The sequence below is a fragment of the Neofelis nebulosa genome, chromosome 16 (assembly GCF_028018385.1).
Source record: "Neofelis nebulosa isolate mNeoNeb1 chromosome 16, mNeoNeb1.pri, whole genome shotgun sequence".
In the NCBI taxonomy this organism is placed as follows: Eukaryota; Metazoa; Chordata; class Mammalia; order Carnivora; family Felidae; genus Neofelis; species Neofelis nebulosa.
In genome coordinates, this window is record NC_080797.1 from 60,438,033 (window position 1) to 60,452,009 (window position 13,977).

General features: G+C 45.6%; 1 non-coding gene and 1 pseudogene across 1 annotated transcript; both read left to right on the forward strand.

Moving 5' to 3' along the window:
* The first annotated feature begins 5,079 nt into the window (after nt 1–5,079).
* Nucleotides 5,080–5,716, forward strand: LOC131497959 (U1 small nuclear ribonucleoprotein C-like; annotated as a pseudogene).
* A 6,427-nt stretch (nt 5,717–12,143) lies between these two features.
* TRNAK-CUU (transfer RNA lysine (anticodon CUU)) lies at nt 12,144–12,216 on the forward strand. The gene has a single exon. It is a non-coding gene; the product is annotated as a tRNA-Lys (tRNA).
* The last annotated feature ends 1,761 nt before the right edge of the window (nt 12,217–13,977 follow it).

Below are 13,977 nucleotides of genomic sequence, written 5' to 3' on the forward strand. Positions count from 1 at the left end.
AGAGTTCCAGATAATCTGGGTGCCTGTGTGACTCAGTTGTTTGGGCATCCGACTCTTGATTTCGGCTCAGGTCATGATCCCAGGTTTGTGGGATCAAGCCCCAGGTTGGGTCCCACACTCTCTCTCTCCCTCTGCCCTACCCCTGCTCATGCATGCAGGTGCTCTTTCTCTCTCTCTCTCAAAATAAAATAAAATAAAATAAAATAAAATAAAATAAAATAAATTGAAATGAAATGAAATGAAATGAAATGAAATGAAATGAAATGAAATGAAATGAAATGAAAAAGAGTTCCAGGTACTCTGCAACCTAGTCAGCAGTTGATAGCATCAATGCTTTTTACTTTAGACATTCTAAAAGATGGATAATGATATAACACTGTGGTTTTGATACGCATTTCGTTAATTACTAACAACGTTGAGCAGCTTTTCACATACTTCTCCATGTAACTTGCTATCCATATTTTTTGCCACTCCTGTATCTTCTTTGAAGTACCTGTTCCAGTCTTTTGCCCTTTCTAAATTGTGTTGTTTGCTTTTTTGAGTATTAAGAGTCCTTTATATACAAGTCATTTATCAGTTACGCACTCTGCAATGATTTTTCCCAAGTTTATGACTTGTCTCCCCATTTTCTTAACAATGTCTTTGAAGAAGTCCAATTTACAATTTGTTTTCTTTTACAGATCATACTTTTGGTGTTGTATCTATTCTTAGATACAATTCTTTACTAGCTTGAGATCACAAAGATGTTCTCTTTTTTTTTTTTTCTAGGAGCTTTATAGTTCTAAGTTTTGCATTTTGGTTTCTGCTCCATTTTAATTTTTGTAGATGGTGGGCAGTGTAGATCAAGGTCAACTACTTGTATGTAGATGTCCGTTTGCCCTGGTACCACTTGTTGAAGACCCTTGTCAATTCTGGTCTAACACTACAGTTTTTCCCCTTGCAAATTTCACCTTTCCCACCACACGTCAATGGGTCATTCATTCATCTGTCCATCCTCATTCACTTCCCCTTGCTTTCTTGATTCCAACCATGCTGGTCTTCTTGTTGTTCCTCTAACATGCCTATGATGGACCAGCCTCAAGGTCTTTGCCATTCCCTTAGTCTGGAATGCTCATCTTCCAAATATCCACACAGCTCACTCCCTCATTTCATACAGGTCTCTGCTCAAATATCGCCTTATTTAAAAGAACTTCCTGAAGACTCTACTTTATTTATTTATTCATTTTAATATTTATTCATTTTTGAGAGAGCATGAGTGGGGGAGGGGCAGAGAGAGAGGGGGACAGAGGATCCAAACTGGAGCACAGCACAGAGCCCGATGCGGGGCTCAAACTCACAAACCGTGAGATCGTGACCTGAGCCAAAGTCCAATCTCAACCGACTGAGCCACCCAGGTGCCCCTGAAGACTCTGTTAAATGGCTCTCCTGATCCTATCTTGCACTTCTTTACCACGCTTCATTTCTTTTCATAGCATGTACCACAACCTGACATATTCTATGTTCAGTTTATGTATTTATTGACTGCATATTCCTCTCCCCAACCACTGTCAGAATGTTGAGCACCACGCAGGAATTTTGTCTGTTTTATTCACAAATAGGTTCCCAGTACCTAGAATAGTTCCTGCACATGGTTGATACTTAATAGGCATTGATCTTCTTGAATAAATCCAAATAAGAAATATTTACTGAGTGCCTGTTGGGCACCAGGGAGAGTGCTAAGCTCTGGAGCTACAATGGGGAGCAAAACAGACATGGTCCCTGCCTTCATGGAGCTCACAGATCAGCAGGAAAGACAGACATTAACTGAATAACGTCAGAAATGAAATGGATAATAGCTTCTGGGCCTTGAGGAGGAGTCCATGGTGCTGGGGAGCTTATAACTTAGCTATAGAGAATTAGTCATGGTGCCTGAGTTGAGTGCTAAGGATTAAAAATGGTTAACAAGGTGAGGAGAGGGGCGGGGCGCCTGGGTGGCTCAGTCGGTTAAGCCTCTGACTTCAGCTCAGGTCATGATCTCGTGATCTGTGAGTTCGAGCCCCACATCAGGCTCTGTGCTGACAGCTCAGAGCCTGGAGCCTGCTTCGGATTTTGTGTCTCCCTCTCTCTTTGCCCCTCCCCTGCCCACACTCTGTCTCTCTCGCTCTCTCAAAAAGAAATAAACATTTAAAAAACAAGGTGAGGAGAGGGGAGAAAGGGCCTTCTAAGCGTCTGGCACTTCATATACAAAGGTCACGCGAGGGGAAGGAGGTTGGCATGTTTGAGGAACTAAAGAAGGGTCGGTGTGCCTGAGGGTGGTGAGTTGGGCAAGGAGAGAGGAAGGCAGGGAAGCTGGGGGTCATACAAGGCAGCCGGTAGGAGGCTGCTCTTTACCTAAGGGCAAAGGGAAGCCATTAGAGGTTGGCTCTACCTTTTTAACCACCTGATGTATGGGGAACATAATAGACACTCAATTAAACACACTTGCATGTTGAAAACACACGTATACTTTGCTGATGGTTGTGTAAATTGGTTCAACTTTTCAACAGGGCAATTTCACCACACTCTTCAAAATTACAAAGGTATATACCTTTCCACCCAACAACCCCTTTCTAGGAACTTATCCTACAGACTGACTTGCCCATGTACCAAATGACATTTGTCCCCAGTTATTCACTGCAGTGAATAGCAGAAGAATGGAAGCAAACCAGATATCTCTCAAGAGGAGATCACAAAAAAAGTTGGGATGTCTCCACACAGTGGACTAAAACCAACCACAAAAAAGAATAATGAAGTTTTTATGCAATTTTTGAAAAAATTCCAAGATTTATTATTAAGGTTTTTAAAAATTTTTTAATGTTTATTTATTATTGAGAGACAAAGAGAGAGAGAGCATGAGCATGGGAGGGGCAGAGAGAGGGGAAGACACAGAATATGAAGCAGGCTCCAGGCTCTGAGCCGTCAGCACAGAGTCTGATGCAAGGCTCGAACTCAGAAACTGCGGAATCATGACCTGAGCCGAAGTCGGACGCTTAACCGACTGAGCCACCCAGGTGCCCCTTATTAAGTTTTTAAAAATCAAGGTTTGGGACAAAGTTTATAAATGACTAACATTTATATGATTTAAAAAAACAGGTAAAGGAATAAAATATGTATAGCTTTTCTGTACACAGTATATCTCTGGAAGGGGGTATAAGAAACTGGAATCCTTGCTTCCTCCAGACCTTGGGTTGGGGAGTGCATCGGAGGGGGACTTTTACCTCATATCTTCTGAATTTTGAAGCATGAAAATATCTTACCTATTCTGTAAGTAAAAAAAAAATGCATATGACAATTATTCATTGATTAAATGAAATAGGAAATTAATTTGTTAAACAAATGGCTTCCAGCCGGTACTCCCCTGTACTATTAGAGGAAAAAGATTTAGGGAGTCCTGGTCCCTGCCTCACTCCCTGATTCCTGGCAGGGTCCCCAAGGGGAACCCACCAACAGGAGTCCTCAGGGCCTTTGGAAAGGGCTGTGGGATGAAAATGTTTATTTCACGCGGTTGGCATCGGAGCCTCCCTCTTTGTCCCTGAAACCATGGTCTTGTGGCCCCACAGAGACACGTCAGTTTGGAGCTTTCTCGAGCTTGTTTAATTAGGTTCTTTGCTGAAAAGCTGTACCATTAGTCTCTGAAGTGGCAACTGGCCTCCAGAGATGCAATCAATCACCCCTCCACAGGAACTCTTATTAAAAAGCCAGATATTCAGTGCTTTCCTGCATACCAATAAGCATCCAAAAATATTTGCAGTATCAGAAAAAGCAGCACAAAGTAGGGAAGGCCAGAATGTCTCGAGCTCCCCAACTGCCACAAGCCAAAGAGCTGGTCTGTGAGTTCTGATTAAATTCCAGTGCTTGACAGCACAGGTAATTGTCTTGGGCCGCTCGATTTCATCACCCCAGCTTGATAAGGAAGATGAAAGGGAGACCAACAGGTTCACCTCCAGAAGGAGTTCCCTGTTTCTCTGGGCAGGGGAGCTGGGCTCCAGGTGCCAACAGAGGAAAGCAGCTGTGAGCTCTGCCCTGGAGGCCCCTCAGGCAGGTTAAGACTTGGACCAGACTAGTGGATCGGGAAGGGGAGGAAGAAATGGGAGAGGCAACAGAAAAGAATGAGAACAAGGTAGACTGGGGAGCTTGAACTCCCAGTGTCCGTCTGTGCTATAATGTGGTAATTTCTCTAACAACCCTATGGAGAAAGGATTCCTCTGCCCTACCCCACTCTACAGATGAGGAAACTGAGGCTCAGAAAAGTGTAATAACTTGCCTAGGTTCTCGCAACTAGCAAGTGCCCCGGTCAGAATAGGAGCCCTGGTCTCTCTGATGCCATTCCCTTGCTTTTGGGGGCAATTTTAACATACCAGAAGCACCCATTTTAAAAATCAGAAATATAGTTTATTTTTTTAATGTTTATTTATTTTTGAGAGCAGGGGAGGGGGGGCGGGACATGCCGGGGGGGGGGGGGGGGGGCAGAGGATCCAAAGCAGGCTCTGTGCTGACTGCAGAGAGCCCAACGTGGGGCTCAAACTCACAAACTGTGAGATCGTGACCTGAGCCAAAGTCGGATACTTACTGGCTGAGCCACCCAGGCGCCCAGAAATAAACTACCTTTCTTTTTTTTTTTCTTTTTTTCAACTTTTTTTTTTTTTTTAATTTATTTTTGGGACAGAGAGAGACAGAGCTGAACGGGGGAGGGGCAGAGAGAGAGGGAGACACAGAATCGGAAACAGGCTCCAGGCTCCGAGCCATCAGCCCAGAGCCTGAAGCGGGGCTCGAACTCACAGACCGCGAGATCGTGACCTGGCTGAAGTCGGACGCTTAACCGACTGCGCCACCCAGGCGCCCCAATAAACTACCTTTAAAAACCTGTGCTATTTTTCTCTTAAATGCTGCATCCCAATATGATCTTTGGCATCTGCACATTATTTTTATTGCAAAAACAAAGACGAGGAATTCTTCCTTTTTTTTTTTTCCTTCTCAACATGAGCTGAATGGGGGAATCTCAAGCCCTTTTATCAGCCGAAAAGACAAAGGGGGGGGGGGGGCACTGGCCCGCAGAACAGCATGGCTGGGTTGTACTGTGACCCCTGCGACACATCCCTGACCCATGACTCTCCATCTGTGAGAAAGACAACACCGCAGCGGTAGGAAACACAAAGAGAATGTAAAAGACTATCAGAAATGGATAGAGAGCAGGCTCAGAGCCTGACCCACAAAACCACCACGTCATTTCAGCAAGATCCCTCCTCCTCCATTCTCTGCTCCTCCTCCTGCCTGGGCCATGATCTCACCTCCCCCCAGGCTCCCGAGTCCTCCTCGCCCTGGTATGATGCCAGGACCCCTAAGGGGGGGCCCTGCCATGATGCCAAGGATGGGCCCTCCCTCTCCTGGGATGATGCCAGTGGGACCTGCTTCTGGAATGAGACCATCTAGGGGAGGCCACATGCCAAGGACGCCTGGGCCCCCAGTGGTGAGAGCCCCGCCCATCCCATGATGGCGCCCACCCGGCCTGGAATGACCCGACCAGGCAGATAAGCAGAGACGGGAACCTCTTTATATCCATTTTCTATGACTTGTTCTGCTTCACCAGGAGATCATGGTGCTGTGACTCTGGGTGTTTTCTAACAGCATGACAGGGAAGACTTGCTCCCCCTTCCTATCAAGAGAGAGAATAGTTTTGGCAGAGGAGTAGTGGGACAAAAAAAAAAAAAAAAAAAAAAAAAAAGGGCAATTTTCATTTCTATTGTGAAATGTGAAAATAAAATTGTTAACTGTTTTAGTAAAAAAAAAAAAAAAAGACAAGGGGCGCCTGGGTGGCTCAGTCGGTTGAGTGTCCGACTTCGGCTCAGGTCATGATCTCGCAGTGTGTGAGTTCGAGCCCCGTGTCGGGCTCTGTGCTGACAGCTCAGAGCCTGGAGCCTGCTTCAGATTCTGTGTCTCCCTCTCTCTCTGCCCCTTCTCTGCTCATGCTCTGTCTCTCTCTGTCTCAAAAATAAATAAAAACATTTTTAAAAAATTAAAAAAAAAAAAAAGACAAGGAGGAAATACTCGGAAGCCCCAGAACAGCCAAGAACCCCTCTCTGGAAGAACCCCTCTCTGGAATAAATTGATTGGCAAGGTGCCAGACATAATCCAGACGCGGGATGGTGGTTGATTTGATTTGTTGGTTATCTCTCACCATCTCCTGAGAATGCCCTGCCACCTGGTCACAGCCCCGCATTCACTTATGCCTCTGAGCCTTTGCTCTTGCTGATCCTTCCACCTGAAATGCCTTTCCTTCTCCACGACTGCCCCACTTCGGTTTACCTTTCAACGTCTAGCTCAAGTCCCTGGGTCTGCTTAAAGCTTTCTCTGACCACTCCAGGCCATCTGCCTCTACCCCTTCTTGGAATTCTAGATACTCCGGAACTTAGTCACAACCATCTGCGTGGAGGATAGCCGGTCCCTGCAAAGTCAGGTGGGAGAGAGAGAAAGGATGATGGGAAGCAGAAGCGGCTACTGTCACAGCTGTCCGCCCTGCTGTGAGCCTGCCACGCCGATCACATGGCAACTGCCCATTCTGCTGAGAGCCTGCCGTGCAACCCTCAGACCCTCATTTGTATTCTGTGGGCCCCTTTCCCGGGGAAAGGATGCCCTGAAAGCACACACGCAGATACCCGCCAACTGCATCTCCCGAATGACACCAATTTATAAAGTTGACGCTCTGGGACAAGCCAGTTTTATGCTGATTTAGAGCACAGTTTCCTCAGCATCCGCTCGCCCCTAATCCAGTGATGTGTCTGTCGCCCCTAGGAGGGATGCGCTCACACATAAAATTTCATTCCATAGTCATAACAATTGCATAGAGCCCGTTTCACAGATGAGAAAACTGAGACTTGGGCAGGGCGAGTGGTTTGCAGCAGCTCGCGTGGCTGGATGATAGCAACACTGGCATTAGAGGCAAACCTCTCAGACTCTGGGCCAGGGTAGCTTTCTCGATACCATGCACGGTACGAATACCCGTGCCCCACTCCAAATTACTGCGACGTACGCGCAGTGGACATCACCCATATTGTCAGCTGACAGATGACTTAGCCAGTCAATGTCAGTACCGGTTAAAATTGAGACTCTGATCAGGGCACCTGGGTGGCTCAGTCGGTTAAGTGTCTGACTTCATCTCAGATCATGATCTTGCAGTTTGTGAGTTCGAGCCCCGCGTCGGGCTCTGTCCTGTTTTGGATTCTGTGTCTCCTCCTGTCTCTGCCCCTCCCATGCTCATGCTCTGTCTCTCAAGAATAAATAAGCAATACAAAATTTCAAAAAGCATTTTCAGGTTCTGATCATAACATAGAAGTTCTCCTACTTTTTACTCATGTCTTAGCCTAGCATTTGCAATTCTAATGTCCACGTACCCTATACAGGAGTATCTGGGTCACCTCCATTATCTTCTGAAGTTCACACCAAGAGCAGGAGATAGACCACCTCGGCACACCAAGCTCTGTGTGATGTGTGCCTTCTGCCATTTAAGCCGAGCTGAGAAACCCCAAAGCTGTCTGTGCCAGTCACCTGGCCCTCTTGGATTATCCCCAACCTGCTCTCCTTCAGGTCCTTCTCTGCCAGACCCTGAGAACTTGGTTCCAGAACACTCTCGTAGGGTTTGCCTCTGGTCTCTGGTCTCCCCAGCACCTGGCTCAGGTTTCTCTCATATACTTTGGCTTGGTCTTGCCTCCTGGTACCAGAAAATGGAGGTAGATTAGAAGGGTCTTTATGTAAATTAATTCATGTTTGTAAGGTGCTTAGAACAGTGATTGGCACGTAGTAAGCACAATGTGTCTGTGAGTACAATCATCTTCAACCCCATCGTCATCATCATCATCTGCTACCTGCTTGGTATAATACATCCCAACCACTTAATCCAGCCTTCCCAATCCCTTGGGATAAAGTCCCAGATCCATAGCGTAGCTCTGGCGAGGTTGTCCTAGGTCATCCCCTATGACTCTCCCTCTTGTAGTAGGAAACAACTGGTCTTCCCTTAAGCTTACAAATACGCCAAGCTCTCTAGACCTTGGCACTGCTATATTCTCCACTGAAGTGCTCTTTGCTTCCTGTCCCCATCACCCTCCAACACCCACCCACCTCCAACAAATTCATCCTTCAATTCTCAGCTGGAATCTTACTTCCCCTTCTTCCTTGTGCCCATTTCCTGCTCTACCCATCAAGATTAGGCCGAGTCTTAAAAAAGAAAAAAAGAAAAGAAAAGAAAGATTAGGTTGAGTCTTCCTACTACACTATCCTGTAGCGTTGGTGATTATCCTAATGGCATATAATTACTTCTTTAATGTCTGTCTTCTCACTAGACGGTAAGCCTCATGAGAACTGGAGCCATAAGGAGGCACATCTGTATCCTTAGTGCCCAACACAATGCTCTGAATGGGTAGGCGTTCAAAAACCTACTGAACTGTTTTGAACTGAATCAAAATGGGTTGAAATACGATGACATCGATGCCAGTGAAAAGGATGACTTTAAAGCTTAATATGCTAGTATTTATTTACTATATGTGCTGTGACCTATTCAAAAACCAGAACCTAGAATCAAATCAATAATAAAAGGATGAAGAACAGAAGAAACGGATGACATCATCAGTGCTTCTTGGTACAACAGCATCTATAACTAGTACTATCCCAAAAGAAGGCAGTAATTAAAGCTGAAAGGAAGAGAGGAGGGTCGCAGGCATCAGGGGTCGAATGTCAACAAGCAAGTTACTCATCCCTGAGTGGTCAACTCAGAGGGTGCTGAACCTTGCCCTGTGTGCAAGGATATTGCCTGGCACTATTGGTGATGCCATCTGAGGACTTTTGAGAATGTCCTTGCCAACCCAAACGAATCTGATCACCAAGGAAACGTAAAGGTAGTAACAGCTCACCTGCCTTCTCATAGGGACAGTTTCTGTCTACCAGGACCTGAGTTCAACACACTTCCAGTCAATAAGGACCTACCTGGTCCCTCTCTCTGCCCACAACAGCTCACTGAGTAACTTCAATTTCCATGATGAGCACTAGAGCACCTGCCTCACAGGACCCATTAGGGCTTCATCATTCCTCCCAGTTTCCATCACAGAGAGCTTTGTCTCGCCCTGTGGATTAGGGGTAAGAGGCTCTCCTGAAACCTCACTTAATGGAAGTGAGAACCAAATGAGATAATGATCAATGCTAGCTCTTTGGAAAAGTTGAAAATTTGGGGCGTCTGGGTGGCTCAGTTGGTTAAGCGTCTGACTCTTGGTTTCAGCTCAGGTCATGATCTCACAGTTTTGTGAGTTTGAACCCCCCACATCTGGCTTTGCTCTGGCAGCACAGAGCCTGCTTGGGATTCTCTCTCTCTGCCCCTCCCCTGCTTGAGCTGTCTCTGTCTTTCTCAAAATAAGTAGACTTAAAAGATTTTTTTAAGTTGAAACTTTTACACCCAAGTGTCATGATTTTATTGTTAATAATAGCAATTGTTTCTTGCTCTTCCCAATTAATTTTTTCTTTCTTGTTTTAGAAAAAAAAATAATTGCTGCTCCCTTCTCAGGAGAATGGGGATGTCATTTAGTGAGAACTTTTTTAAAGGGCTATTATTAATTATTATTAATACCCCACAAATTTCAAATTTCTTCTTTCACACATATTTTTTGGATTAGAGATTCCTCTAGGGACTGGATGGCATCATCTACTCCTGATGGAACGCCCGTCTTGGTATGACTCAGTGTGGATGATGAAGTTGAGTGACTGATCATCCTGATATGGACACGTGATTTCCTATAACTGCATTTCTGCCTTCTGCTTCCTTGACCAAGCCCGCTACCTCCAACTTTTCCCTGAGTCCATCCACAGTGGTCATGCAAGGGAGGGTTTCAGCACCCAGAATCTCCATCAAGCCCCTCTAAAACTGCCTTATATAAACACGCAGTCCATAAAAAGCAGTATGATTATTGCCCAAATGCCACTTCAGACCATCTCTTAGCTGCTCCCTTTGTAGCCAGACTGCTGCTCTAAGCCCCTCCTATCTGGGGACTACTGACAATGCATAGCCACCACTACCTGTAGCAACCACCATGTGGCTGGGTAATCCAGTTCACGCTGCAAAACCGGACTGAGTGTTGGAATCACACAGACCCAGTGTCCATACTGGCTCTACCATTAACATCTGTGAGAACGCGGACCAGTCCCTCACTTCTCTGAGCCCCAGTGTCCTCATTAGCAAAGGGTAACGACAATGCCTCCTCACTTGGTTGCTGCCAGAATTCGAGACAATGTATGCCAAGCACCTAGTTCCTTATCAAGTGTCCAGTAAATAAATGGAGAAAGGGTGAATATGGAATAAGTGCAAGAAATGTTCTAGGGACGGTGGTATTCTTAGGGAGTAACCAGTGTTACCCATGGATAGAAGTCAAGAAAGGCTTTGTAAAGGAGCCTTGAAGTAGCCTTGAAAGAGAGGGGAAGTGTTTGGCAGATGGACCAAGGGCAGGGCACAATAGACAGGGGAATAGGGTGAACAAAGGCTGGGATTAGAGCCCAAAACACTGGGCCCATTTGGGCAGGAAACATGATGCAGCTGGATCAGAGTACGAAGAGGGAGGGAGTCCTGGGGTAGGAGACCGGGGCCAAGAAGGACCTGGATAAGCAGGGCCTTGTGGGGCTGCATTGTTAAATTGTAGAGGATGTAGTTTGGTCCACAACATAGCCAGATGCTTGTCAGTAACAGCTTTGTCGGGATAAGTTAATTACAATAGTGATTGGAAAATGTAAACTTGCATATCACGTATTCAAACTCCAAGACATAAGGGTCTTTGAGCTAATGGAAATCTTTACACCTCTGAGAAGAGGTTGCTAATCAGAGAAGATGGCAGAACAATGAGAATACTGGGGAATAATGATGAGGCTGGTTTAGGAGAACGGAGTCCCCCCAGATGCCTCTTTCCATACTGGTGTATCCATTTCACGAGTATGGTGCTGAGAATTCCGATACCATCTGGTCCCAGAGGCTTGGTTGGCAGGTCAGGTCTCAAGTCAAGTCACAGGTCATAAAAAACAACCTTGGAGATTCTCTCTATCCAACCCTTACTGTGTTCTTACCACACACAAGGCATTGCTTTTGGCCTTGGGGGCACAAAGACGAAGAGGACACAGTCAGTCTCTGTCCCCAGGAACGCAGCCTCAGGGCTCACTCCAGACTGGTATCCACAGGCAGTGCTAAAAGCTGGGGAGAGGTCAGCTGAGGGTGGGCCAGGCTCTGGAAAACCCTAAGGTAGGTAACCACACTCTTGGAGGAGGAGAGGAGCATGGGACCTAGGGACTCCTTTTCTCCACTATCTCAATGCCTAAAGGGTTTTCCTGTTACTATATTTGACCCATGATTCACCTTGTCTGTTCTGGGGTGGCTGTCTTTTTTTTTTTTTTTTTTTTTAATTTTTTTTCAACTTTTATTTATTTTTGGGACAGAGAGAGACAGAGCATGAACGGGGGAGGGACAGAGAGAGAGGGAGACACAGAACGGAAACAGGCTCCAGGCTCTGAGCCATCAGCCCAGAGCCTGACGCGGGGCTCGAACTCACGGACCGTGAGATCGTGACCTGGCTGAAGTCGGACGCTTAACCGACTGCGCCACCCAGGCGCCCCTGGGGTGGCTGTCTTTTAAATAAACAAACATGGGGGTTTTCCCCATGAAGGAAAATGTGACACATTTGGAAAAATAGAAGGAAGAAGAAAAATTACCCACAACTGCACTATCACGGCTCACGTTTTGATGGCTCTCTCTCCAGGTTCCTTTTCTCTCCACAGGCAAGTTTGTCTGATGGTTTCCTTGTCAAATGGGCACATTGTACATGCAATTTTGTATACTGCTTTCTCTTGGGAGCATCATATCATAGTTGTTTAGGTGTTTTTCTTTTCATTAAAAATTATTGGGGCACCTGGGTGGCTCACCCAGTTGAGCATCTAACTCTTGATTTTGGCTCAGGTCATGATCCCAGGTCATGGGATCAAGCCCCATGTCAGGCTCTGCACTGAGCATGGAGCCTGCTTAAGATTTTCTCTCTCCCCCTCTTCATCTCTCCCCAGTTCATGCACCTGCTCTCTCTCTTTCTAAAATTAAAAGACAAGTTATTTTGGGAGCCTAGCTGGCTTAGTCGGTAAAGCATGTGACTCTTGATCTCAAGGTTGTGAGTTCAAGCCTCATGTTGGGTATAGAGCTTACTTAAACAATTTTATTTTTAATTACCATCCTTTAAGAGCCTCATGACATTGTTCACATGGCTACATCGGAGACCACTTGGACGTGCTCCTGGTTTCTCTCCTCAGATTTCTCTTCTCAGTTATGATGGAAGTTTTTAGGGAAATATTAAAATGAGTTTGTCCTCCCTGATCAGTGAAATAACATGCAGAGGGAAGTCAGTCTGCAAGCCCAAATTGATCCCAGAAAACCACCAGTGCAGGGAGATGATATACAATTAACAAGCACACCAGCTACACGTATTGAGTGCTAGCTGTGTACCAGGCTCTAGCTAAGCGTGTTACATTGGATCCTCACCACTACACTGGGAGACAGCTATTATTTTTATCTCTACTACACAAATGACAAAATTTAGGCTTAGCAAGGTTAAGTAATTTCCCCAAAGTCACACAGCTATTAGCCAATCCCCTAACAGTATCATACCTCTTTTTCTGGGTTGTGATGGCCATATACAAGTCAGAGGGACACCTCTGTTCAGTGCTTTCAGCCACAGAAAACACCAAGAAGACTCCAGGGCTTTCCAATCCTTTTCATTCCTTGCCACACTTAAAAAATGACAACAAAGGGACACCTGGGTGGCTCAGTTGGTTAAGTGTCTGACGTCAGCTCAGGTTGTGTTCTCGCAGTTCCTGAGTTCAAGCCCCGCATTGGGCTCTGTGCTGAGAGCTCGGAGCCTGGAGCCTGCTTCAGACTCTGTCTCTCTCTCTCTCTCTCTCTCTCTCTCTCTCTGCCCCTCCCCAACTCGTGCTCTCTCTGTCTCAAAAATAAATAAACATTAAAAAAAATTTTTTTAACTATTTTTTTTCTCCTTCCCTTCCCCCATGGTGTTAAGTTTCTCGAGAGGGAGGGAGGCAAACCGTAAGAGACTCTTAAATACAGAGAATAAACTGAGGGTGGATGGAGGGGTGGGGGAGAGAGGAAAATGGGTGATGGGCATGGAGGAGGGCACTTGTTGGGATGAGCACTGGGTGTTGTATGTAAGCGATGAATCACGGAAATCTAATCCCAAAACCAAGAGCACACTTTACACACTGTATGTTAGCCAATTTGACAATAAATTATATTTTAAAAAATTTGTTTGAAGTGACACCATAAGTAGGGCACACTGGGATGATGGGTTGAGGTTACTTTAAGCAGAAGTGACAAGCTGAGGGCACGCCAGTTAAAAACTCAGCTAAACTACTTGTAGACCAAAGTCATTTCCCCAAGTCCTTTTGTGCCTCTGAGATTTTGAAGAGGGGATGAGAATATAATTTTTTAAAAGTATAACTTAACGGAGATAGGTTATCATCTCTTTGTGCCTTTGGAGGAACAGCCTTCAACCTCTAGAAAGGACCTAACTTGGGACTTGTATGTTTTTGAGATATGACCTTGGACAAATGTCATAGCCTCTCTTGGACCCAAAGAGTTCTCTGAAGAAAGGTGAGAACCGCCCCACAGGATCACAAGCTGAGCGCAGGAGGTCGAAGAAGGCATCAGGAGAGGCGCAATAGGGAAATTCAACTTCAGATACACTAAAGGGAGAGGACGGTTCAATTCCTTTCAACTGAAACTAATCAAGAAGGTGAGAATTTTCTAGAAATTAGTGATAGTTTAACTGGTAACTTCCAGATACGTTGAGATTTATTTGGTTTCCCCCTGGCATTTGATTTCTTGTTGGCAGTTTTATTGAGATAGAATTCACACACCATACAACTCCTTCATTTAAAGTGTAC